The following is a 27,222-nucleotide window of genomic DNA, read 5'->3' as shown; positions in this document are numbered from 1 at the left end:
ATAGTGTAGTCTATATACTGTGTATGGGTTAAGTGTAGACTATACAGTGTGTGTATAGGGTAGTATAGTCTATATAGTGTGTGTATAGGGTAGTATAGTCTATATAGTGTGTATAGGGTAGTATAGTCTATATAGTGTGTGTATAGGGTAGTGTAGTCTATATAGTGTGTGTGTATAGGGTAAGTGTAGTATATATAGTGTGTGTATAGGGTAGTGTAGTCAATATAGTGTGTGTATAGGGTAGTGTAGTCAATATAGTGTGTGTATAGGGTAGTGTAGTCTATATAGTGTGTGTGTGTATATAGTGTAGTCTACATAGTGTGTGTATAGGGTAGTGTAGTCTATATAGTGTGTGTATAGGGTAGTGTAGTCTATATAGTGTGTGTATAGGGTAAGTGTAGTATATATAGTGTGTGTATAGGGTAGTGTAGTCAATATAGTGTGTGTATAGGGTAGTGTAGTCTATATAGTGTGTGTGTGTGTATATAGTGTAGTCTACATAGTGTGTGTATAGGGTAGTGTAGTCTACATAGTGTGTGTATAGGGTAGTATAGTCTATATAGTGTGTGTATAGGGTAGTATAGTCTATATAGTGTGTGTATAGGGTAGTGTAGTCTATATAGTGTGTGTGTATAGGGTAAGTGTAGTATATATAGTGTGTGTATAGGGTAGTGTAGTCAATATAGTGTGTGTATAGGGTAGTGTAGTCAATATAGTGTGTGTATAGGGTAGTGTAGTCTATATAGTGTGTGTGTGTATATATAGTGTAGTCTACATAGTGTGTGTATAGGGTAGTGTAGTCTACATAGTGTGTGTATAGGGTAGTGTAGTCTATATAGTGTGTTTATAGGGTAGTGTAGTCTATATAGTGTGTGTATAGGGTAGTGTAGTCTATATAGTGTGTGTATAGGGTAAGTGTAGTATATATAGTGTGTGTATAGGGTAGTGTAGTCAATATAGTGTGTGTATAGGGTAGTGTAGTCTATACAGTGTATGTATATAGTGTAGTCTACATAGTGTGTGTATAGGGTAGTGTAGTCTATATAGCGTGTGTATAGAATATTGTAATTAGGGTGCTGGGCCAAGGCAGCCCTGATTTTATCTTATCATCATGCTGCTGATGATCAATGCACTGCCAGTACCGCCTGCTGTCAAATCGTTTGACACCTGGTGGCCAGATAGAAGTCATAAAAAAGTTACCTACTAGCAGGGGCATTGCTAGGGTCTCAAAAGATCTGGGGCCCAAGCCCCAATGAATATGGCCCAGTTCTCTAAGTTGCCCCCCCTCCCCCTGCATTTTGCTGTACTTGCTATACAACAGCACATACCTCTCACATCCAGTGCCTCCAGGTAACATCACATCCAATGTAGATCTTTTCTGTCATCATCGTTTCCATTTGGTCCGTACAACTTCTTTCAACTGTGCATCGTTTCTGCAGAGTGTGACACACAGGCATCTTATCTTCCTCACATTTCTATCATCATCCCCCAACCTTGAGTCCCAACAGTGTTATCCTACTGCTCGCTGTGCCCCTCAATACCCCCAAATACTATCCTGAAGAAATAATAATGCCCCCCATAGTAATAGTGCTTCTCATAGTCCCACCAATAGTAATTCCTTTCTAGAATGCCCTCATTATTGATATTGCCCCCTATGTTGCCCCCAACAGTGATAATGCTCCCCAAAAGTGCCTCCATTAGTAGAAGAGCCCTCCAGTATTAATAATACCCTCACAGAGCCCTCAGTAGAAATAAGGCCCCCTATGGTTCCCCCAGTGGTAATAAAGCTCTCTACAGACCCCTCAGTAGTAATAGGGCCCTTAAATTCAATGTTTTGTTAATCTGAATTGTATGTGATGGATCAGAACACAATAGTCTAAGTTGGTGAAGTGAAATGAGAAAAATAAATAAATAAAACAATTGTTTAGAAATAGAAAACAGAAAATTGGCATGTGCGTATGTATTCACCCCCTTTGTTTGGAAGCCCATAAAAAGCTCTGGTGCAACCAATTACTCTAATAAGTCACATAATTAGTGAAATGATGTCCACCTGTGTGCAATCTAAGTGTCACGTGATCTGTCATTACATATACACACATTTTTTTAAAGGGCCTAGGGGCTGCAACACCTAACAAGAGGCATCACTAACCAAACACTGCCATGAAGACCAAGGAACTCTCCAAACAAGTAAGGGACAATGTTGTTGAGAAGTAAAATTCAGGGTTAGGTTATAAAAAAATATCCAAATCTTTGATGATCCTCAGGAGCACCATCAAATCTATCATAACCAAATGGAAAGAACATGGCACAACAGCAAACCTGACAATTTATCGGATTAATCGGATAGGTAGCACAGAGACCTAAGGTAACCCTGGAGGAGCTGCAGAGTTTCACAGCAGAGACTGGAGTATCTGTACATAGGACGACAACAAGCCGTACGCTCCATAGAGTTGGGCTTTATGGCAGAGTAGCCAGAAGAAAGCCATTACTTTCAGCTAAAAACAAAAAGACACGTTGTGAGTTTGCGAAAAGGCATGTGGGAGACTCCCAAAATGTATGGCAGAAGGTGCTCTAGTCTGATGAGACTATAACTGAACTTTTCGGCCATCAATGAAAACGCTACGTCTGGTGCAAACACAACACATCACCCAAAGAACACCATCCCCACAGTGAGACCTGGGGGTGGCAGCATCATGCTGTGGGGATGTTTTTCAGCAGCCGGGACTGGGAAACTGGTCAGAGCTGAGGGAAAGATGGCTGGTGCTAAATACAGAGATATTCTTGAGCAAAACCTGTACCACTCTGTGCGTGGTTTGAGGCTAGGACGGAGGTTCACCTTCCAGCAGGACAATGACCCCAAACACACTGCTAAAGCAACACTTGAGTGGTTTAAGGGGAAACATGTAAATGTGTTGGAGTGGCCTAGTCAAAGCCCAGATCAATCTATTAGAAAATCTTGGTCAGACTTAAAGATTGCTGTTCACAAGCACAAATCAACTTGAAGGAGCTGGAGCAGTTTTGGAAGGAGGAATAGGCAAAAAGCCCAGTGATAAGATGTGGCAAGCTCATAGAGACCTAACCAAAGCGACTTGGAGCTGTGATTGCTGCAAAAGGTGGCTCTACAAAGTATTGACTTTAGGGGGGATGAATATGCACATTGACTTTTTCTGTTATTTTGTCCTATTTGTTGTTTGCTTTACAATAAAAAAAAAATATCTTTAAAGTTGTGGGCATGTTCTGTAAATTAAATGATGCAAATCCTCAAACAATCCATGTTAACTCCAGGTTGTGAGGCACCAAAACACGATTAAAGTCAAGGGGGGTGAACACTTTTGCAAGGCACTTTACAGTCCTATGTAAATAACATCACTCCTTCCCACAGCCGCCATCAACATACATCAGCCGCCATCCGATCCGTGCCTCAGTTCCGCATCTCCGTGATTGTGGACCCATTCAAGTGAATGGGTCAGCGATCAGTGGTGTGGGGTGCACATGGCCGATGCACATGTATTGCGGACCCCCTGTATGCAGCCTGCAATATGGCCACGGCCGTGTGCATGAGCCCTTATATTGTGATTGTAGATTCTAGAAGATGATCCTGAGGAAAGGTCTGAAGATGGCAAATGGATATGTCATATGTCATTGATACATCAATAATTGTGTTCTTTAATATTTAGCACAACTGTGTAAAGTAAAGGGGCTGTGTACCTTTGTAGGGTGGTTGGCAAACCCCTCCTCATCGCCAGACCATTGAAGGGAAGCATTCTTACATACTTAGGGTTCTGACACCTAGTAACTCCACAGATAAGCTGTTTGAAGTGACGGTGGCACTTGAGTGAGCTCTGCAGTCTCTTGGTAGACCTGTGATGTCATGTTGATAGGTCACATGGACTTTCTGCAGCTAACCCCTTTTTAAATTAGTGGGACTGAGCTGCAATACCAAGCACAGCAACTATAAAATAGATGATGCTGAGATGGCTATATAGCTGATTGGCAGAGGTGCTGACAGTCAAACCCCTACAGACCAGATTTTGATCCCCTATCGTAAGGAAAGGTCATCAATATTTGAGTCCCAGACAACCCCTTTAAATTTTATTTAAATTATGGCAGCCATCTTGTCTGACCTGCAGGAACATATGTTCCTCAGATTTGCTTCAAATTGGGTGCCTGGACATAAAACTCAAAAAAGCGACCTGTATAGAGAATTTTGTGGGCATTAGTGTTGAAGTGAAACAAATTGAGGTGGAATCCTTCGCCTAGCAGAGACACGATATTTCACCGGATTTGCTGAAAAAGGCCCTTGACCTACGCGATTCAATGCAGGGCAAGGATGAGTATTATGAAATGCTCCGATGCTCATCTCAGAGGGGCTGCCTGGGTAAAGAAGGTGATATGTCCTGGTTCAGTACTGAACCCCTTTAATAGGTAAGCAATTCTATTAGGTCCTGATTCACAAATTGGGGTGATACACCTGTCTCATTCTATTGTTTGTGGAGTGTCCACATTGATATTTAACCTCTTCTGTTAGCCAAACAGTTACTGTGATTTAGTGTTACAGAGCGGACTTATTTAACACCCTGTAGACAGTGCAAATAAACCGATTATTCTCACTGCAAAGTTGTCCATGAGTCGATCGCTGTTTTTTGTTGGAAAAATTATTCTTTCAGCAAAAACATTAGTTTTGTGGTGAAAAAAATTGTCTTTTACCAAATAAATTTGTCTTTTACCTGATAAATTAGTCTGCTCCAGTATTACAATCCCATACGTCTATGACAAATGACATTGAGTGGATGACCTCCACCTAGCTATCGGCAAAGGGTAGACACATGACGATCCCTTCAGTGCAGATGGGCCGAAGTTGCTGGACGGATAAAACCTGGCAGCTGGATTATTTCCATATGAGAGGAGTGTTATTGGGTATTGGAATGAACAACACATATAGCTCCACCAACTCGACCCAAATTCATTGTAGCTGATACATTCTTTTAGTGAAAAAATTAGTTTGCATTCTAATTGCAATTGTTTATGGTCAGAATTACGACGGTATTACCAGACAAATTGCTCCACCAACTGGACCCAAATTCATAATTTCTAGCTACCACGTTATGTCATGGAAAATTTTATTCTGTGTCACTCTGACAACCGCAACAAATCTTAAAGAAATTCCACGTCACTGTGCAGTTCAACTAAATTTTATCCCATTTGGATCCCTCCAAAGGGTCCTTGATCCCTCCATACTATGAACCTTAGTATTTTGCTTTCAACATGTATTTGGGTTAAAACCAGATGGGCCAAGCTTTCTGGATGGATAAAACCTGGCAGCTGGATTATTGCCATATAGGAGGACAGAACAACACAAATCATTCCACCAACTCGACCCAAATTCATTGTAGCTAATACAATATTTTAGCAAGTTTTTGGTCAGTGTTTTGCATCAGTATTTGAACAGAATTTGTAAGCCAAAAGCAGGAGTGGGTCCAAACACAGAAGAGATGCAGATATTCCCATTACATTTTATCTCTGTTTTGGACCCTCTTCTGTTTTTGTCTTATTGTTACTGATCAAATACTGATGGAAAACACTGACAAAGAACAGACAGAAGAACAGAAACATAACAGTGATGTTAACACAGCCTTACTGCTACTGCTTCCCCTCCCCACTTTGCCTTGGGGCCACTTTTGTCACGGTTACTGCCACTGCTGATGCTGCCACCTTCCCCGCTCTTGTCATGGGGCCGCTACTTGAATCTTGGGGCACTGTATGGTTAAGTCCACAGCAAAAAATTAGACTTGATGCTTTTATTGACCTGTAATACTGATGCAAAGTAATTCCACAGTTTACAGAAGAGATTAGCTAAAAATCCTGGAGCCCTGCACAGTAATGTAGATGACAATAAATTACAACTGCCTGCAATACCAAAGGCACAGTATCTACATAACTTATTAACTATCAATGTGGGTGCACATGAATGTCATGCACACAGCGATACACTCTCCGTGCATATTTTTTTTGGGCATAAAAAAAAACCAGCACGTTATTAATGTTGGAGGCCTTTATAGTGGACATTATTACTGCTGGGGGCCACTCAGAGGGACATTATAACTGGTGGGAGCCAATATATATATATATATTTATATATATATATATATATATATATATATATATATTTATAGTCGGAAAAGGACAGCACATCCAGTAGTACAAAAAATATTGATCTGCTGCCAGCAAATATTGATTCTGTATGGGGATGAGTGATGGCATTAGCGATCGCTCATCCCCATACTGTAGAGGGAGATCATTGCATTTAATAGCAGCAGTCTCCTCCACAAATGAGCAGGCGATTGCCAGCAAGGAACTCTTCCTTCCCGACAATCACTTGGAAAATCTGCAGGTCTAATACAGACTTAAATACGTTCTGCAAACGAGATTTGACGACTCAGATCTGTAGAATACTATTACTAATCCATTATGTATTACACTGTAGTGGCGGTGACTATATGTGTAATCACAGTTCCATGGCTGAGATCTGAATGCACACCATATGTGGTAGCCAGGTTGGCAAGAGTTAGATAACATGAATTACCAAAATACTGTAGTAAGACCCCTAGGTCATAGGAAGAACCTTAGGTCATATTTTCATGGTAGATCATGTTATGTTTCAGCTGACTCCATCAACGGGCCTTTGCGTTTAACCATATTGAGGGGGTACTGGCTACCCTATAGCTTTCTGAAAAAAATGGGGATGGCCTGGTTTGGAAGTAAAAAAAAATTCTCATCTGCACTGGTTGTCCAGGTCACTGCAACATGTTTCTCTCTCTGTTAACATAGTACATAACATAGTACATAAGGCCGAAAAAAATACATTTGTCCATCTAGTTCGGCCTGTTATCCTACAAGTTGATCCAGAGGAAGGCAAAAAAAAACTATGAGGTAGAAGCCAATTTTCCCCACTTTTGGGGAATAAAAAATTTCTTCCCGACTCCAATCAGGCAATCAGAATAACTCCCCGGATCAGCGACCCCTCTCTAGTATCTATAGCCTGTAATATTATTACGCTCCAGAAATACATCCAGGCCCCTCTTAGATTCCTTTATTGCACTCACCATCACCACCTCCTCAGGCAGAGAGTTCCATAGTCTCACTGCTCTTACCGTAAAGAATCCTCTTCTATGTTTATGTACAAACCTTCTTTCCTCCAGACGCAGAGGATGTCCCCTCGTCACAGTCACAGTCCTGGGGATAAATAGATGATGGGAGAGATCTCTGCACTGACCCCTGATATATTTATACATAGTAATTTGATCTCCCCTAATTTTGATAATCTTTCAGGGTACTGTAGTTGCCCCATTCCAGTTTTTACTTTAGTTGCCCTCCTCTGGACCCTCTCCAGCTCTGCTATGTCTGCCTTGTTTACAGGAGCCCACAACTGTACACAGTACTCCATGTGTGGTCTGACTAGCGATTTGTAAAGTGGTAGGACTATGTTCTTATCACGGGCATCTATGCCCCTTCTGATGCAACCCATTATCTTGTTGGCCTTGGCAGCAGCTGCCTGACACAGGTTTTTGCAGCTTATTTTGCTGTTTATTAAAATTCCTAGATCCTTTTCCATGTCAGTGTTACCCAGTGTTTTACCATTTAGTATGTACGGGTGACTTGCATTATTCCTTCCCATGTGCATAACTTTACATTTGTCAGTGTTAAACCTTATCTGCCCAAGCCTCCAATCTATCCAGATCCCTCTGTAGTAGTATACTGTCCTCATCAGTGTTAATTATTTTACACAGTTTAGTGTCATCTGCGAAAATTTATACTTTACTATGCAAGCCTTCTACAAGATCATTAATAAATATATTGAAGAGAATAGGGCCCAATACTGACCCCTGAGGTACCCCACTAGTGACAGTGTCACAATCTGAGTGTGTACCGTTAATAACCACCCTCTGTTTTCTATCATTGAGCCAGTTACTTACCCACATACAGACGTTTTCTAATACCTAGCCAAAAGTGTGAAGTGTCAACTCCCTGCACATTACCGCTACCGACCAATCACTAGCCTCATATTCAGGTTCAACGTGAAGGCCAGTGATTGGCCAGCAGTGATGACGGGTGGGGAGTCAGCACTTCATAATTGCAGCTACGCTGGGACTGAAAGCAACAGGGATTGGGATGCACTGCAGGAAGTGGGATGACTAGAATAAGTTAGTGGGAGCCTGACAACCCCTTTACAGCCGGTTCAGACCTGAGCGTATTGACCTGAGCGCTGTGTATGAGCGATTCTCCGGCGTCTCACATACGCGGCTCCGGTAGTATGCGAACGCCCATTGTCGCGCGTTCCCGGAAGTCTATGTACGGGAACGCGCGACAAGACGCCCCAAAGAAGCTCCTGTACTTCTTTTGGCGTCGGGCGTTTTACAGCGCGATCGTACGCGCTGTAAAACGCTCAGGTGGGAACCATTCCCATAGGGAATCATTGGTTCTTGCCTGTTGAGCGTTTTACAGCGCATAGGAACGCGCTGTAAAACGCTCAGGTCTGAACCCAGCCTTAAGCACTACATGGAACTTCCTTTGAAAAAAATTTACTTCATGGCGTAGAACTAATTTATCTCACAGATATAAGATTGATTATTTTATAGGCACAACTTGCAGAATTTGGCCGTGGTTGATTTAACCCAAGATCACAGTTTGTCAGTGCTGAAACACCTGGAGATGACTATCCAAACCTTATCATTGCAGCGGTGTAGCTCCTGTGGCTACCTGTACGTTCCTTCAGGCTTCCCGATTTTGTATAATTGTGAAAAATGTTCCAAGAACGTTTACTGAACCTTTAACAATTACGCAAAATTGTATTATATTATTCTACTGAAACAAGTCCCATTTCTCAAAAAGACGTAAAGTTTTTTTACATCTTATCTTCTATTTTTTTTTCTCTCTTTTGCGTTAGAAATTTTGAAAATGTCACTAAATCAATTTGTGTGACTGCTAAGGCACACTGATTTGAATGTCACAGCAAAGGTGCTGTATAAGTATTCGTACGGACACTGAAGCATGATATCCCTTTTTAGATTTGGAGGTTACTGTGTGATGTTCAGCAGAACTTGCATATTAAGACATGGAAGCGGAAGAAATGAGCACACAGATCATGTCACTGAAGATCGTTGCCTAAATCAAGAGGAAATAGTGAACCATGTGATCTTGAATATTTTAAGGATTTTGTTGCATGGGCAATAATACTTAGGTGCTAAAACCAAGACAGTGTACAGTCGTGGCCAAAAGTTTTGAGAATTACATAAATATTGGAAGTTGCTGCTTAAGTTTTTTTAATAGCAATTTGCATATTCTCCAGAATGTTATGAAGAGTAATCAGATGAATTGCATAGTCCTTCTTTGCCATGAAAATTAACTTAATCCCCCCAAAAAACTTTCCACTGCATTTCATTGCTGTCATTTAAGGACCTGCTGAGATCATTTCAGTAATCGTCTTGTTAACTCAGGTGAGAGTGTTGACGAGCACAAGGCTGGAGATCATTATGTCAGGCTGATTGGGTTAAAATGGCAGACTTGACCTGTTAAAAGGAGGGTGATGCTTGAAATCATTGTTCTTCCATTGTCAACCATGGTGACCTGCAAAGAAACGCGTGCAGCCATCATTGTGTTGCATAAAAATGGCTTCACAGGCAAGGATATTTTGGCTACTAAGATTGCACCTCAATCAACAATTTATAGGATCATCAAGAACTTCAAGGAAAGAGGTTCAATTCTTGTTAAGAAGGCTTCAGGGCGTCCAAGAAAGTCCAGCAAGCGCCAGGATCATCTCCTAAAGAGGATTCAGGTGCGGGATCGGAGTGCCACCAGTGCAGAGCTTGCTCAGGAATGGCAGCAGGCAGGTGTGAGCGCATCTGCACGCACAGTGAGGCAAAGACTTTTGGAAGATGGCCTGGTGTCAAGAAGGGCAGCAAAGAAGCCACTTCTCTCCAAAAAAACCCATCAGGGACAGATTGATCTTCTGCAGAAAATATAGTGAATGGACTGCTGAGGACTGGGGCAAAGTCATATTCTCTGATGAAGCCTCTTTCCGATTGTTTGGGGCATCAGGAAAAAGGCTTGTCCGGAGAAGAAAAGGTGAGCGCTACCATCAGTCCTGTGTCATGCCAACAGTAAAGCATCCTGAGACCATTCATGTGTGGGGTTGCTTCTCATCCAAAGGAGTGGGCTCACTCACAATTTTGCCCAAAAACACAGCCATGAATAAAGAATGATACCAAAAGACCCTCCAACAGCAACTTCTTCCAACAATCCAACAACAGTTTGGTGAAGAACAATGCATTTTCCAGCACGATGGAGCACCTTGCCATAAGGCAAAAGTGATAACTAAGTGGCTCGGGGACCAAAACGTTGACATTTTGGGTCCATGGCCTGGAAACTCCCCAGATCTTAATCCCATTGAGAACTTGTGGTCAATCCTCAAGATGCGGGTGGACAAACAAAAACCCACTAATTCTGACAAACTCCAAGAAGTGATTATGAAAGAATGGGTTGCTATCAGTCAGGAATTGGCCCAGAAGTTGATTGAGAACATGCCCAGTCGAATTGCATTGTCCTGAAAAAGAAGGGCTAACACTGCAAATACTGCATAAATGTCATGTAATTGTCGATAAAAGCCTTTGAAACGTATGAAGTGCGTGTAATTATATTTCACTACATCACAGAAACAACTGAAACAAAGATCTAAAAGCAGTTTAGCAGCAAACTTTGTGAAAACTAATACAGTATTTGTGTCATTCTCAAAACTTTTGGCCACGGCTGTAGTTACATCAATATGCATCTTTTTTATATATTATATACCTTTTCCTGACCTGTTTGTGTTTTTAGAGACAAATGATTTAGCAATTGACTATTAGGCAGTCGCATAGCCACATACTCACCACCAGAAGTGTTGAGTGAATTAAAGTATCTGAAGTAGACTTTGGTCCGAATTTCAGGGAAAATTTGATTAGCAGCGAAGGAGAATTTCCTCGTGCTTTGTGGTAATTAATCAATTTTCCCTGAAATGGCAGGAAAAAAAAAAATAAAAATCATACTCACCTAATCCATTTCAGTGCAAAGAGGCCACTGTGGCCATCTTGCTTGAAGATCCCTCATGAAATCTTGTGCGTGGTGACATATGACATCATCATGCACTGTGCTGGATCTTCAAGCAAGATGTCCGCAGTGGCCTCTTCTCGATCAAAAGCATAAGGTAAGTACAATTTTTTATGATTGACCTCTGAAAGCCCTTAATATCAATCTCAGATGCTGTGATCAGTGATGAATGTGGCATCTGAGGGGTTTAATGACGGGGGGGGGGGGGGGGGTGCAATTGTCGTTCCCCATAATTGCACCCTCTACTTACAAAGAAATGCGATTTGTGACAAAGTAATTAGAATTTTCAAGAACTTCACCCATCTCTAACCACCAGTCCCAATAAATACTGTATACATTAATGACCAACCCTCAGCTGTTCGAAGAGGAAGCAGTGCTTGTGGTACTTCCTCAAGGTTACACCCTGCGTTGCCTCGTAAATCTCGGCGGTCACTTCCATTCACAAGCGAGATGACATGCAGTGTAATCTAGAAAAGGAAGCAATGCTTGTACAGAAGTTGATTCCCCGACAATCAGATATTGATGACCTATCCTGAAGATAAGTCATCAATGTGTACTGGCTGCACAACCACTTTAACTATGGCCAGTCTGGAAGCCTTTGCATGGCTCCTCCTATCCTCGTCGATAACCGAATCCTCATGATTAGTGTACAACCTTGTACATTAGAGGCAAGGATGTTAACCACTACACTATAGAGATACATAATAACCTGCACAGAAATATAAAATAAGTCTTCTGCTGAATAGGAATACTCACTACATCAGAAACTACTATGATGTTTTTATGACATAGTTTAGCATTCAGCTTTATAGCTGAGTGGATAAGGGCCTTGCCTCTAATGTACAATGTTGGGAGTTCAAATCCCAGCATAAACTTTTCAGAAATTAGATTTAAATACACTGGGGTGTCCCCAAGCACTGACTCCATATATGGATATAGCTATATATGGAGTCAGAGCAGGGACTCCTAAGCCAAACTAGAGTCCTGACACCCTCCCCTCTTCAGAGCAGGGGTCCTCCCATTGACTTACATTGTGCTTGGGTGCTCGGTTCTACTCGAGCACCCGAGCACAAGAGCACTTTGGTGCTCACCCAACACTATTCCCGATCACAACTACCCACAGCATCCAAGGGGATAATTTTCCGTGTTCTGAGTTGTCTCCAGTAGAGTTGAGCGAACACCTGGATGTTCGGGTTCGAGAAGTTCGGCCGAACATCCCGGAAATGTTCGGGTTCGGGATCCGAACCCGATCCGAACTTCGTCCCGAACCCGAACCCCATTGAAGTCAATGGGGACCCGAACTTTTCGGCACTAAAAAGGCTGTAAAACAGCCCAGGAAAGAGCTAGAGGGCTGCAAAAGGCAGCAACATGTAGGTAAATCCCCTGCAAACAAATGTGGATAGGGAAATGAATTAAAATAAAAATTAAATAAATAAAAATTAACCAAAATCAATTGGAGAGAGGTTCCATAGCAGAGAATCTGGCTTCCCGTCACCCACCACTGGAACAGTCCATTCTCAGATATTTAGGCCCCGGCACCCAGGCAGAGGAGAGAGGTCCCGTAACAGAGAATCTGTCTTCATGTCAGCAGAGAATTAGTCTGCATGTCATAGCAGAGAATGAGGCTTCACGTCAGCCACCACTGCAACAGTCCATTGGCATATATTTAGGCCCAGCACCCAGGCAGAGGAGAGAGGTCCCGTAACAGACAATCTGGCTTCATGACAGCAGAGAATCAGTCTGCATGTCATAGCAGAGAATCAGGCTTCACGTCAGCCACCACTGCAACAGTCCATTGTCATAAATTTAGGCCCAGCACCCAGGCAGAGGAGAGAGCTCCCGTAACAGAGGATCTGGCTTCATGTCAGCAGAGAATCAGTCTGCATGTCATAGCAGAGAATCAGGCTTCACGTCAGCCACCACTGCAACAGTCCATTGTCATAAATTTAGGCCCAGCACCCAGGCAGAGGAGAGAGGTCCCGTAAAAGAGGATCTGGCTTCATGTCAGCAGAGAATCAGTCTGCATGTCATAGCAGAGAATGAGGCTTCACGTCACCCACCACTGCAACAGTCCATTGGCATATATTTAGGCCTAGCACACAGGCAGAGCAGAGAGGTCCCGTAACAGACAATCTGGCTTCATGACAGCAGAGAATCAGTCTGCATGTCATAGCAGAGAATGAGGCTTCACGTCAGCCACCACTGCAACAGTCCATTGGCATATATTTAGGCCTAGCACACAGGCAGAGGAGAGGTTCATTCAACTTTGGGTAGCCTCGCAATATAATGGTAAAATGAAAATAAAAATAGGATTGAATGAGGAAGTGCCCTGGAGTCCAATAATATATGGTTATGGGGAGGTAGTTAATGTCTAATCTGGACAAGGGACGGACAGGTCCTGTGGGATCCATGCCTGGTTCATTTTTATGAACGTCAGCTTGTCCACATTGGCTGTAGACAGGCGGCTGCGTTTGTCTGTAATGACGCCCCCTGCCGTGCTGAATACACGTTCAGACAAAACGCTGGCTGCCGGGCAGGCCAGCACCTCCAAGGCATAAAAGGCTAGCTCTGGCCACGTGGACAATTTAGAGACCCAGAAGTTGAATGGGGCCGAACCATCAGTCAGTACGTGGAGGGGTGTGCACACGTACTGTTCCACCATGTTAGTGAAATGTTGCCTCCTGCTAACACGTTGCGTATCAGGTGGTGGTGCAGTTAGCTGTGGCGTGTTGACAAAAGTTTTCCACATCTCTGCCATGCTAACCCTGCCCTCAGAGGAGCTGGCCGTGACACAGCTGCCTTGGCGACCTCTTGCTCCTCCTCTGCCTTGGCCTTGGGCTTCCACTTGTTCCCCTGTGACATTTGGGAATGCTCTCAGTAGCGCGTCTACCAACGTGCGCTTGTACTCGCGCATCTTCCTATCACGCTCCAGTGCAGGAAGTAAGGTGGGCACATTGTCTTTGTAGCGTGGATCCAGCAGGGTGGCAACCCAGTAGTCCGCACAGGTTAAAATGTGGGCAACTCTGCTGTCGTTGCGCAGGCACTGCAGCATGTAGTCGCTCATGTGTGCCAGGCTGCCCAGGGGTAAGGACAAGCTGTCCTCTGTGGGAGGCGTATCGTCATCGTCCTGCCTTTCCCCCCAGCCACGCACCAGTGATGGACCCGAGCTGCGTTGGGTGCCACCCCGCTGTGACCATGCTTCATCCTCATCCTCCTCCACCTCCTCCTCATCCTCGTCCTCCTCGTCCTCCAGTAGTGGGCCCTGGCTGGCCACATTTGTACCTGGCCTCTGCTGTTGCAAAAAACCTCCCTCTGAGTCACTTCGAAGAGACTGGCCTGAAAGTGCTAAAAATGACCCCTCTTCCTCATCCTCCTCCTCCTCCTCCTGGGCCACCTCCTGTTCCATCATCGCCCTAAGTGTTTTCTCAAGGAGACATAGAAGTGGTATTGTAACGCTGATAACGGTGTCATCGCCACTGGCCATGTTGGTGGAGTACTCGAAACAGCGCAACAGGGCACACAGGTCTCGCATGGAGGCCCAGTCATTGGTGGTGAAGTGGTGCTGTTCTGTAGTGCGACTGACCCGTGCGTGCTGCAGCTGAAACTCCACTATGGCCTGCTGCTGCTCGCACAGTCTGTCCAGCATGTGCAAGGTGGAGTTCCACCTGGTGGGCACGTCGCATATGAGGCGGTGAGCGGGAAGGCCGAAGTTACGCTGTAGCGCAGACAGGCGAGCAGCGGCAGGATGTGAACGCCGGAAGCGCGAACAGACGGCCCGCACTTTATGCAGCAGCTCTGACATGTCGGGGTAGTTGTGAATGAACTTCTGCACCACCAAATTCAGCACATGCGCCAAGCAAGGGATGTGCGTCAAATTGGCTAGTCCCAGAGCTGCAACGAGATTTCGCCCATTATCACACACCACCAGGCCGGGCTTGAGGCTCACCGGCAGCAACCACTCGTCGGTCTGTTGTTCTATACCCCGCCACAACTCCTGTGCGGTGTGGGGCCTGTCCCCCAAACATATGAGTTTCAGAATGGCCTGCTGACGTTTACCCCGGGCTGTGCTGAAGTTGGTGGTGAAGGTGTGTGGCTGACTGGATGAGCAGGTGGAAGAAGAGGAGGAGGAAGCCGAGAAGGAGGAGGTGGCAACAGGAGGCAAAGAATGTTGCCCTGCGATCCTTGGCGGCGGAAGGACGTGCGCCAAACAGCTCTCCGCCTGGGGCCCAGCTGCCACTACATTTACCCAGTGTGCAGTTAGGGAGATATAGCGTCCCTGGCCGTGCTTACTGGTCCACGTATCTGTGGTTAGGTGGACCTTGCTACAGATGGCGTTGCGCAGTGCACACTTGATTTTATCGGATACTTGGTTGTGCAGGGAAGGCACGGCTCTCTTGGAGAAGTAGTGCCGGCTGGGAACAACATACTGTGGGACAGCAAGCGACATGAGCTGTTTGAAGCTGTCTGTGTCCACCAGCCTAAATGACAGCATTTCATAGGCCAGTAGTTTAGAAATGCTGGCATTCAGGGCCAGGGATCGAGGGTGGCTAGGTGGGAATTTACGCTTTCTATCAAATGTTTGTGAGATGGAGAGCTGAACGCTGGCGTGTGACATGGTTGAGACGCTTGGTGACGGAGGTGGTGGTGGTGGTGTTGGTGGTACATCCCCTGTTTGCTGGGCGGCAGGTGCCAACGTTCCTCCAGAGGCGGAGGAAGAGGCCGAGGCGGCAGCAGCAGAATAGGCCGAGGCGGCAGCAGCAGAAGAGGTAGCAGGGGGAGCCTGAGTGACTTCCTTGGTTTTAAGGTGTTTACTCCACTGCAGTTCATGCTTTGCATGCAGGTGCCTGGTCATGCAGGTTGTGCTCAGGTTCAGAACGTTAATGCCTCGCTTCAGGCTCTGATGGCACAGCGTGCAAACCACTCGGGTCTTGTCGTCAGCACATTGTTTGAAGAAGTGCCATGCCAGGGAACTCCTTGAAGCTGCCTTTGGGGTGCTCGGTCCCAGATGGCGGCGGTCAGTAGCAGGCGGAGTCTCTTGGCGGCGGGTGTTCTGCTTTTGCCCACTGCTCCCTCTTTTGCTACGCTGTTGGCTCGGTCTCACCACTGCCTCTTCCTCCGAACTGTGAAAGTCAGTGGCACGACCTTCATTCCATGTGGGGTCTAGGACCTCATCGTCCCCTGCATCGTCTTCCACCCAGTCTTGATCCCTGACCTCCTGTTCAGTCTGCACACTGCAGAAAGACGCAGCAGTTGGCACCTGTGTTTCGTCATCATCAGAGACATGCTGAGGTGGTATTCCCATGTCCTCATCATCAGGAAACATAAGTGGTTGTGCGTCAGTGCATTCTATGTCTTTCACCGCTGGGGAAGGGCTAGGTGGATGCCCTTGGGAAACCCTGCCAGCGGAGTCTTCAAACAGCATAAGAGACTGCTGCATAACTTGAGGCTGAGACAGTTTCCCTGGTATGCATGGGGGTGATGTGACAGACTGATGGGGTTGGTTTTCAGGCGCCATCTGTGCGCTTTCTGCAGAAGACTGGGTGGGAGATAATGTGAACGTGCTGGATCCACTGTCGGCCACCCAATTGACTAATGCCTGTACCTGCTCAGGCCTTACCATCCTTAGAACGGCATTGGGCCCCACCATATATCGCTGTAAATTCTGGCGGCTACTGGGACCTGAGGTAGTTGGTACACTAGGACGTGTGGATGTGGCAGAACGGCCACGTCCTCTCCCAGCACCAGAGGGTCCACTAACACCACCACGACCATGTCCACGTCCGCGTCCCTTACTAGATGTTTTTCTCATTGTTATGGTTCACCACAACAACAAATATATTATTTGGCCCAATGTATTGTATTCAAATTCAGCGGGATATAAATTTGAGGCCTAGTATTTAGGCGCTGGGTGACCGGTATGGATTTAGTGACAGAATTAGACTTGGAAATGCACAGAAGCGTGTGTGTGAAGTTATTCTGAATGACCCTATGTGCACCTTGAATATTATATACCCTTTTTGGGATAGATTTCAAATAGCTCTGATATAGCAGGAACCACTAAATTATGAAATTGCTAAATTGGGAATTGTACTTCAACCCAGAACAAAAAATGTGCTTTGACGGGCACTAAATAACTTTCCCAGCTACAACAGGACAGCGGTAACGAGAGATTTAGAGGGATTTAAATTTGAGGCCTAGTATTTAGGCGCTGGGTGACAGGTATGGGTTTAGTGACAGAATTAGACTTGGAAATGCACAGTAAGCGGGTGTGTGTGAAGTTATTCTGAATGACCCTAATGTGCACCTTCAATATTATATACCCTTTTAGGGATAGATTTCAAATAGCTCTGATATAGCAGAAACCACTAAATTATGAAATTGCTAAATTGGGAATTGTACTTCAACCCAGAACAAAAAATGTGCTTTGACGGACACTAAATATCTTGCCCAGCAACAACAGTACAGCGGTGGGTAACGAGAGATTTAGAGGGAATTAAATTTGAGGCCTAGTATTTAGGCGCTGGGTCACCGGTATGGATTTAGTGACAGAATTAGACTTGGAAATACACAGTAGCGGGTGTGTGTGAAGTTATTCTGAATGACCCTATGTGCACCTTCAATATTATATACCCTTTTAGGGATAGATTTCAAATAGCTCTGATATAGCAGAAACCACTAAATTATGAAATTGCTAAATTGGGAATTGTACTTCAACCCAGAACAAAAAATGTGCTTTGACGGACACTAAATATCTTGCCCAGCAACAACAGTACAGCGGTGGGTAACGAGAGATTTAGAGGGATTTAAATTTGAGGCCTAGTATTTAGGCGCTGGGTCACCGGTATGGATTTAGTGACAGAATTAGACTTGGAAATGCACAGAAGCGTGTGTGTGAAGTTATTCTGAATGACCCTATGTGCACCTTCAATATTATATACCCTTTTAGGGATAGATTTCAAATAGCTCTGATATAGCAGAAACCACTAAATTATGAAATTGCTAAATTGGGAATTGTACTTCAACCCAGAACAAAAAATGTGCTTTGACGGACACTAAATATCTTGCCCAGCAACAACAGTACAGCGGTGGGTAACGAGAGATTTAGAGGGATTTAAATTTGAGGCCTAGTATTTAGGCGCTGGGTCACCGGTATGGATTTAGTGACAGAATTAGACTTGGAAATGCACAGAAGCGTGTGTGTGAAGTTATTCTGAATGACCCTATGTGCACCTTCAATATTATATACCCTTTTAGGGATAGATTTCAAATAGCTCTGATATAGCAGAAACCACTAAATTATGAAATTGCTAAATTGGGAATTGTACTTCAACCCAGAACAAAAAATGTGCTTTGACGGACACTAAATATCTTGCCCAGCAACAACAGTACAGCGGTGGGTAACGAGAGATTTAGAGGGAATTAAATTTGAGGCCTAGTATTTAGGCGCTGGGTCACCGGTATGGATTTAGTGACAGAATTAGACTTGGAAATACACAGTAGCGGTGTGTGTGAAGTTATTCTGAATGACCCTATGTGCACCTTCAATATTATATACCCTTTTAGGGATAGATTTCAAATAGCTCTGATATAGCAGAAACCACTAAATTATGAAATTGCTAAATTGGGAATTGTACTTCAACCCAGAACAAAAAATGTGCTTTGACGGACACTAAATATCTTGCCCAGCAACAACAGTACAGCGGTGGGTAACGAGAGATTTAGAGGGATTTAAATTTGAGGCCTAGTATTTAGGCGCTGGGTCACCGGTATGGATTTAGTGACAGAATTAGACTTGGAAATGCACAGAAGCGTGTGTGTGAAGTTATTCTGAATGACCCTATGTGCACCTTCAATATTATATACCCTTTTAGGGATAGATTTCAAATAGCTCTGATATAGCAGAAACCACTAAATTATGAAATTGCTAAATTGAGAATTGTACTTCAACCCAGAACAAAAAATGTGCTTTGACGGACACTAAATATCTTGCCCAGCAACAACAGTACAGCGGTGGGTAACGAGAGATTTAGAGGGAATTAAATTTGAGGCCTAGTATTTAGGCGCTGGGTCACCGGTATGGATTTAGTGACAGAATTAGACTTGGAAATACACAGTAGCGGGTGTGTGTGAAGTTATTCTGAATGACCCTATGTGCACCTTCAATATTATATACCCTTTTAGGGATAGATTTCAAATAGCTCTGATATAGCAGAAACCACTAAATTATGAAATTGCTAAATTGGGAATTGTACTTCAACCCAGAACAAAAAATGTGCTTTGACGGACACTAAATATCTTGCCCAGCAACAACAGTACAGCGGTGGGTAACGAGAGATTTAGAGGGAATTAAATTTGAGGCCTAGTATTTAGGCGCTGGGTCACCGGTATGGATTTAGTGACAGAATTAGACTTGGAAATGCACAGAAGCGTGTGTGTGAAGTTATTCTGAATGACCCTATGTGCACCTTCAATATTATATACCCTTTTAGGGATAGATTTCAAATAGCTCTGATATAGCAGAAACCACTAAATTATGAAATTGCTAAATTGGGAATTGTACTTCAACCCAGAACAAAAAATGTGCTTTGACGGACACTAAATATCTTGCCCAGCAACAACAGTACAGCGGTGGGTAACGAGAGATTTAGAGGGAATTAAATTTGAGGCCTAGTATTTAGGCGCTGGGTCACCGGTATGGATTTAGTGACAGAATTAGACTTGGAAATACACAGTAGCGGGTGTGTGTGAAGTTATTCTGAATGACCCTATGTGCACCTTCAATATTATATACCCTTTTAGGGATAGATTTCAAATAGCTCTGATATAGCAGAAACCACTAAATTATGAAATTGCTAAATTGGGAATTGTACTTCAACCCAGAACAAAAAATGTGCTTTGACGGACACTAAATATCTTGCCCAGCAACAACAGTACAGCGGTGGGTAACGAGAGATTTAGAGGGATTTAAATTTGAGGCCTAGTATTTAGGCGCTGGGTCACCGGTATGGATTTAGTGACAGAATTAGACTTGGAAATGCACAGAAGCGTGTGTGTGAAGTTATTCTGAATGACCCTATGTGCACCTTCAATATTATATACCCTTTTAGGGATAGATTTCAAATAGCTCTGATATAGCAGAAACCACTAAATTATGAAATTGCTAAATTGGGAATTGTACTTCAACCCAGAACAAAAAATGTGCTTTGACGGACACTAAATATCTTGCCCAGCAACAACAGTACAGCGGTGGGTAACGAGAGATTTAGAGGGATTTAAATTTGAGGCCTAGTATTTAGGCGCTGGGTCACCGGTATGGATTTAGTGACAGAATTAGACTTGGAAATGCACAGAAGCGTGTGTGTGAAGTTATTCTGAATGACCCTATGTGCACCTTCAATATTATATACCCTTTTAGGGATAGATTTCAAATAGCTCTGATATAGCAGAAACCACTAAATTATGAAATTGCTAAATTGAGAATTGTACTTCAACCCAGAACAAAAAATGTGCTTTGACGGACACTAAATATCTTGCCCAGCAACAACAGTACAGCGGTGGGTAACGAGAGATTTAGAGGGAATTAAATTTGAGGCCTAGTATTTAGGCGCTGGGTCACCGGTATGGATTTAGTGACAGAATTAGACTTGGAAATACACAGTAGCGGGTGTGTGTGAAGTTATTCTGAATGACCCTATGTGCACCTTCAATATTATATACCCTTTTAGGGATAGATTTCAAATAGCTCTGATATAGCAGAAACCACTAAATTATGAAATTGCTAAATTGGGAATTGTACTTCAACCCAGAACAAAAAATGTGCTTTGACGGACACTAAATATCTTGCCCAGCAACAACAGTACAGCGGTGGGTAACGAGAGATTTAGAGGGATTTAAATTTGAGGCCTAGTATTTAGGCGCTGGGTCACCGGTATGGATTTAGTGACAGAATTAGACTTGGAAATGCACAGAAGCGTGTGTGTGAAGTTATTCTGAATGACCCTATGTGCACCTTCAATATTATATACCCTTTTAGGGATAGATTTCAAATAGCTCTGATATAGCAGAAACCACTAAATTATGAAATTGCTAAATTGAGAATTGTACTTCAACCCAGAACAAAAAATGTGCTTTGACGGACACTAAATATCTTGCCCAGCAACAACAGTACAGCGGTGGGTAACGAGAGATTTAGAGGGAATTAAATTTGAGGCCTAGTATTTAGGCGCTGGGTCACCGGTATGGATTTAGTGACAGAATTAGACTTGGAAATACACAGTAGCGGGTGTGTGTGAAGTTATTCTGAATGACCCTATGTGCACCTTCAATATTATATACCCTTTTAGGGATAGATTTCAAATAGCTCTGATATAGCAGAAACCACTAAATTATGAAATTGCTAAATTGGGAATTGTACTTCAACCCAGAACAAAAAATGTGCTTTGACGGACACTAAATATCTTGCCCAGCAACAACAGTACAGCGGTGGGTAACGAGAGATTTAGAGGGATTTAAATTTGAGGCCTAGTATTTAGGCGCTGGGTCACCGGTATGGATTTAGTGACAGAATTAGACTTGGAAATGCACAGAAGCGTGTGTGTGAAGTTATTCTGAATGACCCTATGTGCACCTTGAATATTATATACCCTTTTAGGGATAGATTTCAAATAGCTCTGATATAGCAGAAACCACTAAATTATGAAATTGCTAAATTGGGAATTGTACTTCAACCCAGAACAAAAAATGTGCTTTGACAGACACTAAATATCTTGCCCAGCAACAACAGTACAGCGGTGGGTAACGAGAGATTTAGAGGGATTTAAATTTGAGGCCTAGTATTTAGGCGCTGGGTCACCGGTATGGATTTAGTGACAGAATTAGACTTGGAAATGCACAGAAGCGTGTGTGTGAAGTTATTCTGAATGACCCTATGTGCACCTTCAATATTATATACCCTTTTAGGGATAGATTTCAAATAGCTCTGATATAGCAGAAACCACTAAATTATGAAATTGCTAAATTGGGAATTGTACTTCAACCCAGAACAAAAAATGTGCTTTGACGGACACTAAATATCTTGCCCAGCAACAACAGTACAGCGGTGGGTAACGAGAGATTTAGAGGGATTTAAATTTGAGGCCTAGTATTTAGGCGCTGGGTGACAGGTATGGGTTTAGTGACAGAATTAGACTTGGAAATGCACAGAAGCGTGTGTGTGAAGTTATTCTGAATGACCCAATGTGCACCTTCAATATTATATACCCTTTTTGGGATAGATTTCAAATAGCTCTGATATAGCAGGAACCACTAAATTATGAAATTGCTAAATTGGGAATTGTATTTCAACCCAGAACAAGAAATGTGCTTGAACGGACACTAAATAACTCGCCCAGCTACAGCACTAGGGACAGATTTAGCTGGATATAAATTTGAGGCCTAGTATTTAGGCGCTGGGTGACCGGTATGGATTTAGTGACAGAATTAGACTGGGATATGGCCAAAAAATAAACAGACTATTGCTGGTTAAATGCACTTGGTGTGACAGCTTCACCCTGATGTAGGCTTTAGCCAAAAAACAACCACACCATTGAGGGTTAAATGCACTTGGTGACAGGCGCAGCTTGCCCCTGATTTTGTATATGGCCAAAAAATGAACAGACTATTGCTGGTTAAATGCACTTGGTGTGACAGCTTCACCCTGATGTAGGCTTTAGCCAAAAAACAACCACACCATTGAGGGTTAAATGCACTTGGTGACAGGCGCAGCTTGCCCCTGATTTTGTATATGGCCAAAAAATGAACAGACTATTGCTGGTTAAATGCACTTGGTGTGACAGCTTCACCCTGATGTAGGCTTTAGCCAAAAAACAACCACACCATTGAGGGTTAAATGCACTTGGTGACAGGCGCAGCTTGCCCCTGATTTTGTATATGGCCAAAAAATGAACAGACTATTGCTGGTTAAATGCACTTGGTGTGACAGCTTCACCCTGATGTAGGCTTTAGCCAAAAAACAACCACACCATTGAGGGTTAAATGCACTTGGTCGCAGCTTGTGCTGGCGCACCACAAGACACAAAATGGCCGCCGATCACCCCAGAAAAATGAGACTGACAAACGGTCTGTGCAGCCTAAAAACAGTGAGCAATTGAGGATCAGCAGCTCAATGATCCACAGCTGCAGATCGATCAGTTAATCAAGTCCTTTGGAGGAGTTAATCTGCCTAATCTCGCCCTACTGTCGCAGCCGCAACCTCTCCCTACGCTAATCAGAGCAGAGTGACGGGCGGCGCTATGTGACTCCAGCTTAAATAGAGGCTGGGTCACATGGTGCTCTGGCCAATCACAGCCATGCCAATAGTAGGCATGGCTGTGATGGCCTCTTGGGGCAAGTAGTATGACGCTTGTTGATTGGCTGCTTTGCAGCCTTTCAAAAAGCGCCAAGAAAGCGTCACAAAAGCGCGAAGAAAGCGACGAACACCGAACCCGAACCCGGACTTTTACGAAAATGTCCGGGTTCGGGTCCGTGTCACGGACACCCCAAAATTCGGTACGAACCCGAACTATACAGTTCGAGTTCGCTCATCCCTAGTCTCCAGTGAAGGACACTGGCAGTGGGTGTCTAATGTGTATGGATATTATGTTTAAAGATTGCGTTCACTTGGATGTGGCACAATCTTTGAAACCTACCTTCAACCATACATGTAGGGTTATAGAGGCTCCGATTGTGGAATTTCTGGGAATTTAGCAGAAATTACTGAATTTCTATATAAAATGATCTCAACAATATATGACATTGTAATGTCCCGAGCATCAAATAAATCAAATGAATAAATGAGCATACATAACCAGAATTATGACAAAGCCTAAACTTTCTCATGAGGAATGAGTGACAAATGACCTGTGGAAGACAGAACATCACTAGATTTATTGACTTTGAGTATAAACAGGTAATGAGAATCCATTGTTTGCTGTCAGACTACGATTAACCTGTGCAAATAAAAATGTTGTAAATTGTAGATACACAAAGGCCGAGACCAACACCACGTCAGTGACAAAGAGTGCCCATGTCTTCCTGCGTCTTTAGGAAACATAAAAAATAATTCATAAGCCCTTGATTCCTGAAGTTTATTAATTTTCTTCATGTCTTTTTCGTACACAGTAAATCGTCTGAACCTTGATCCGGGATGACCGGATTGATATTTTATTGATGGTCTAGAACTAGACGGGGCCAAGCAAGCACTGCTATTTATTTATTACCATGTACAGTATATATAGACCGGCAGGTGGTTTGAGCGAGTCTATATGGAGGCAAGTATACACAGTAGGTGAGCTAGTGCCATTGTAATTACATTACTCTCCCAGCAAGGTTTACGAAAATGCATGCATGGGTTGTGTGTCATAAAGAATTCATACGGAGGTGTTAGAAATGATTTGAGAATTCCATTAAAACGAAACAACTCTAATCATCCACAATAACACTACATTCATTATTAATAAATCTAATCAGTAGTCTGAAATTGCTCACATCAAATATTTATTAGTTGGCCAGCTGATAGTAGGAATCATAGCATCCAACATGACTGCTCTATTCTGTTGTATAGACATGTGGTGGGCTAGGATAGAACTTTATTTTTTTTTGTATGAGGCTGGAGTCACACACAGCATTTTGCTGGGAATTTTTGTTGATTTTTTTAAGGTAAAAAATACAGTATGTACTTAAAGTCAAATATTATATGTACATACAAAGGGCAGAATTTATCATCACCCCATTTTCTGTCTTAAAAAATTTGCAAACTCTGTGTTTGTGACTTTTTAAATGACACTGGGACAAAATGTATCAAGTATCAATTCTATGCCGACCTCAACGCTTTCAAAAAAGAGGACTTGGTGAAGGTAGGATGGGCACCGGACCAGCAGGTTTTGGTACTTTTATCTTCATTTACAAACAGTTTTATGTTTGGGTGCATGAACTGCTGGAGAAAGCAACTGATTTATATTTATGTTGAGGTCTGCACCTAGTCATGAATTAGGCACATCTTCCAGGAACACTGGGAATATCATAGACCAGTGTAAAACACCAGTTTATGATAAATCTTCCCCAAAGCATCATCCTCCTGTGTGGCCTCCCATCAAGCACTCTTGCTCCTCTCCAATCTATTCTTGTTCTTCAATTATATAAATGGTAAAAAGTATAAATCTGAAGGTGTCGGTCCTTTACAGAGTAATGAGGGGGGAGTTGCAGAGAGTGATGAGGAGAAAGCAAAGCTCAGGGCCGGCTCCAGGTTCATGTGGGCGATAAATCTCAGTGGGCCCCCTTCTGGCATATGTCAAATGTCAGCACGGCATCTGAAAGTGTTAAAAAATGGAAGAGCGGGCTTCCTGCTCAGATGTGCCTAACCTCCAGCGGAGATCGGGGAAAGCACCCTGTTCTAAAGATGAGCCGCAGCCTGTACTAGGCCTTATAGGCTGATTATTAGTATATCCCAGTTCAGGCCACTAGATGGCAGCACTAAATTGTGATATAGTGATTTCTATACAGAATAATGGAGCAATTTCCATTATTCTGTATTAATTGCAATATGATGAAAAGTAATTAAAAAAAAGTTTAAAAAAAAGTTTTGAAAATATTAAAAAAGTTAACTCACCCCACTTTCCCCCCTGCCCCCCCCCCCCCCAAAAAAAAAGAAAGAATTATATTATGGGCATCGTTGCATGTGAAAACACTTATACTATTAAAGTATCTAAAAAAAAAAGTTAGCCCATATGGCAAAGGATGTAACAGAATAAAATAAAAAAGGCTGAATTGCCATTTTTTCATTACTTTATCGCCAAAGAGAAATAAAAAGTGATCAAGTCATACACACCCCAAAATGGTATTGTCAAAAAAGACAGATTAACCCCTTACACATCTCTGTAGACATAACTATAAAAAAAGTTATGGGGTCACTGGGGAGCAGAGGTTCTGTTAGGGTTGCCACCTTTCCCAGCAAAAAATACTAGTTACACAAATTAAGAAGATTGGTGTGTCTATAAAATTTTTATTTAGTCTCTATTTTTTTAAATGATTCTGTTGGGATTTAAACTCACAGCCATCTACATTGAAGTCAAGAACCTTAACCACTGAGCTATAGAGTTTCATGTGAATCTGCTGTAACTAAATCATGTCTAAAAACCTCAGTAGTAGTTCCCCATACATTATGCATTCATATATATCAGAGACATAAGTTTATATATGTTTTTAGTATTACACATTTATTTTGTGCTATACGTTTTTTTATAATTATAAAAAAATATATACTTTTGCAGTATAGGAACCTAATACATGAGAAACTACTATGAGGTTTTTCTATCATAGCTTAGCATTGAGCTCAATAGCTCAATTGTTAAGGTTTTTGCCTTTAATGTAGAAGGTTCCAATCAGGAACATTTCAGAAAGAGAGGGTAATTAACCACTTCAACCCCGCTAGCTAAAACCCCCTTCATGACCAGGCCACTTTTTACACTTCTGCACTACACTACTTTCACCGTTTATTGCTCGGTCATGCAACTTACCACCCAAATGAATTTTACCTCCTTTTCTTCTCACTAATAGAGCTTTCATTTGGTGGTATTTCATTGCTGCTGACATTTTAACTTTTTTTGTTATTAATCGAAATGTAACGATTTTTTTGCAAAAAAATGACATTTTTCAATTTCAACTGTAAAATTTAGCAAAAAAAACGACATTCATATATAAATTTTTCACTAAATTTATTGTTCTACATGTCTTTGATAAAAAAAAATGTTTGGGCAAAAAAAGAAATGGTTTGGGTAAAAGTTATAGCGTTTACAAACTATGGTACAAAAATGTGAATTTCCGCTTTTTGAAGCAGCTCTGACTTTCTGAGCACCTGTCATGTTTCCTGAGGTTCTACAATGCCCAGACAGAAGAAAACCCCCACAAATGACCCCATTTCGGAAAGTAGACACCCTAAGGTATTCGCTGATGGGCATAGTGAGTTCATAGAACTTTTTATTTTTTGTCACAAGTTAGCGGAAAATGATGATTTTTATTTTAATTTTTTTTTTTCTTACAAAGTCT

The sequence above is a fragment of the Bufo gargarizans genome, chromosome 5 (assembly GCF_014858855.1).
Source record: "Bufo gargarizans isolate SCDJY-AF-19 chromosome 5, ASM1485885v1, whole genome shotgun sequence".
NCBI lineage: Eukaryota > Metazoa > Chordata > Amphibia > Anura > Bufonidae > Bufo > Bufo gargarizans.
Note: the sequence above shows the minus strand (reverse complement) of the source record.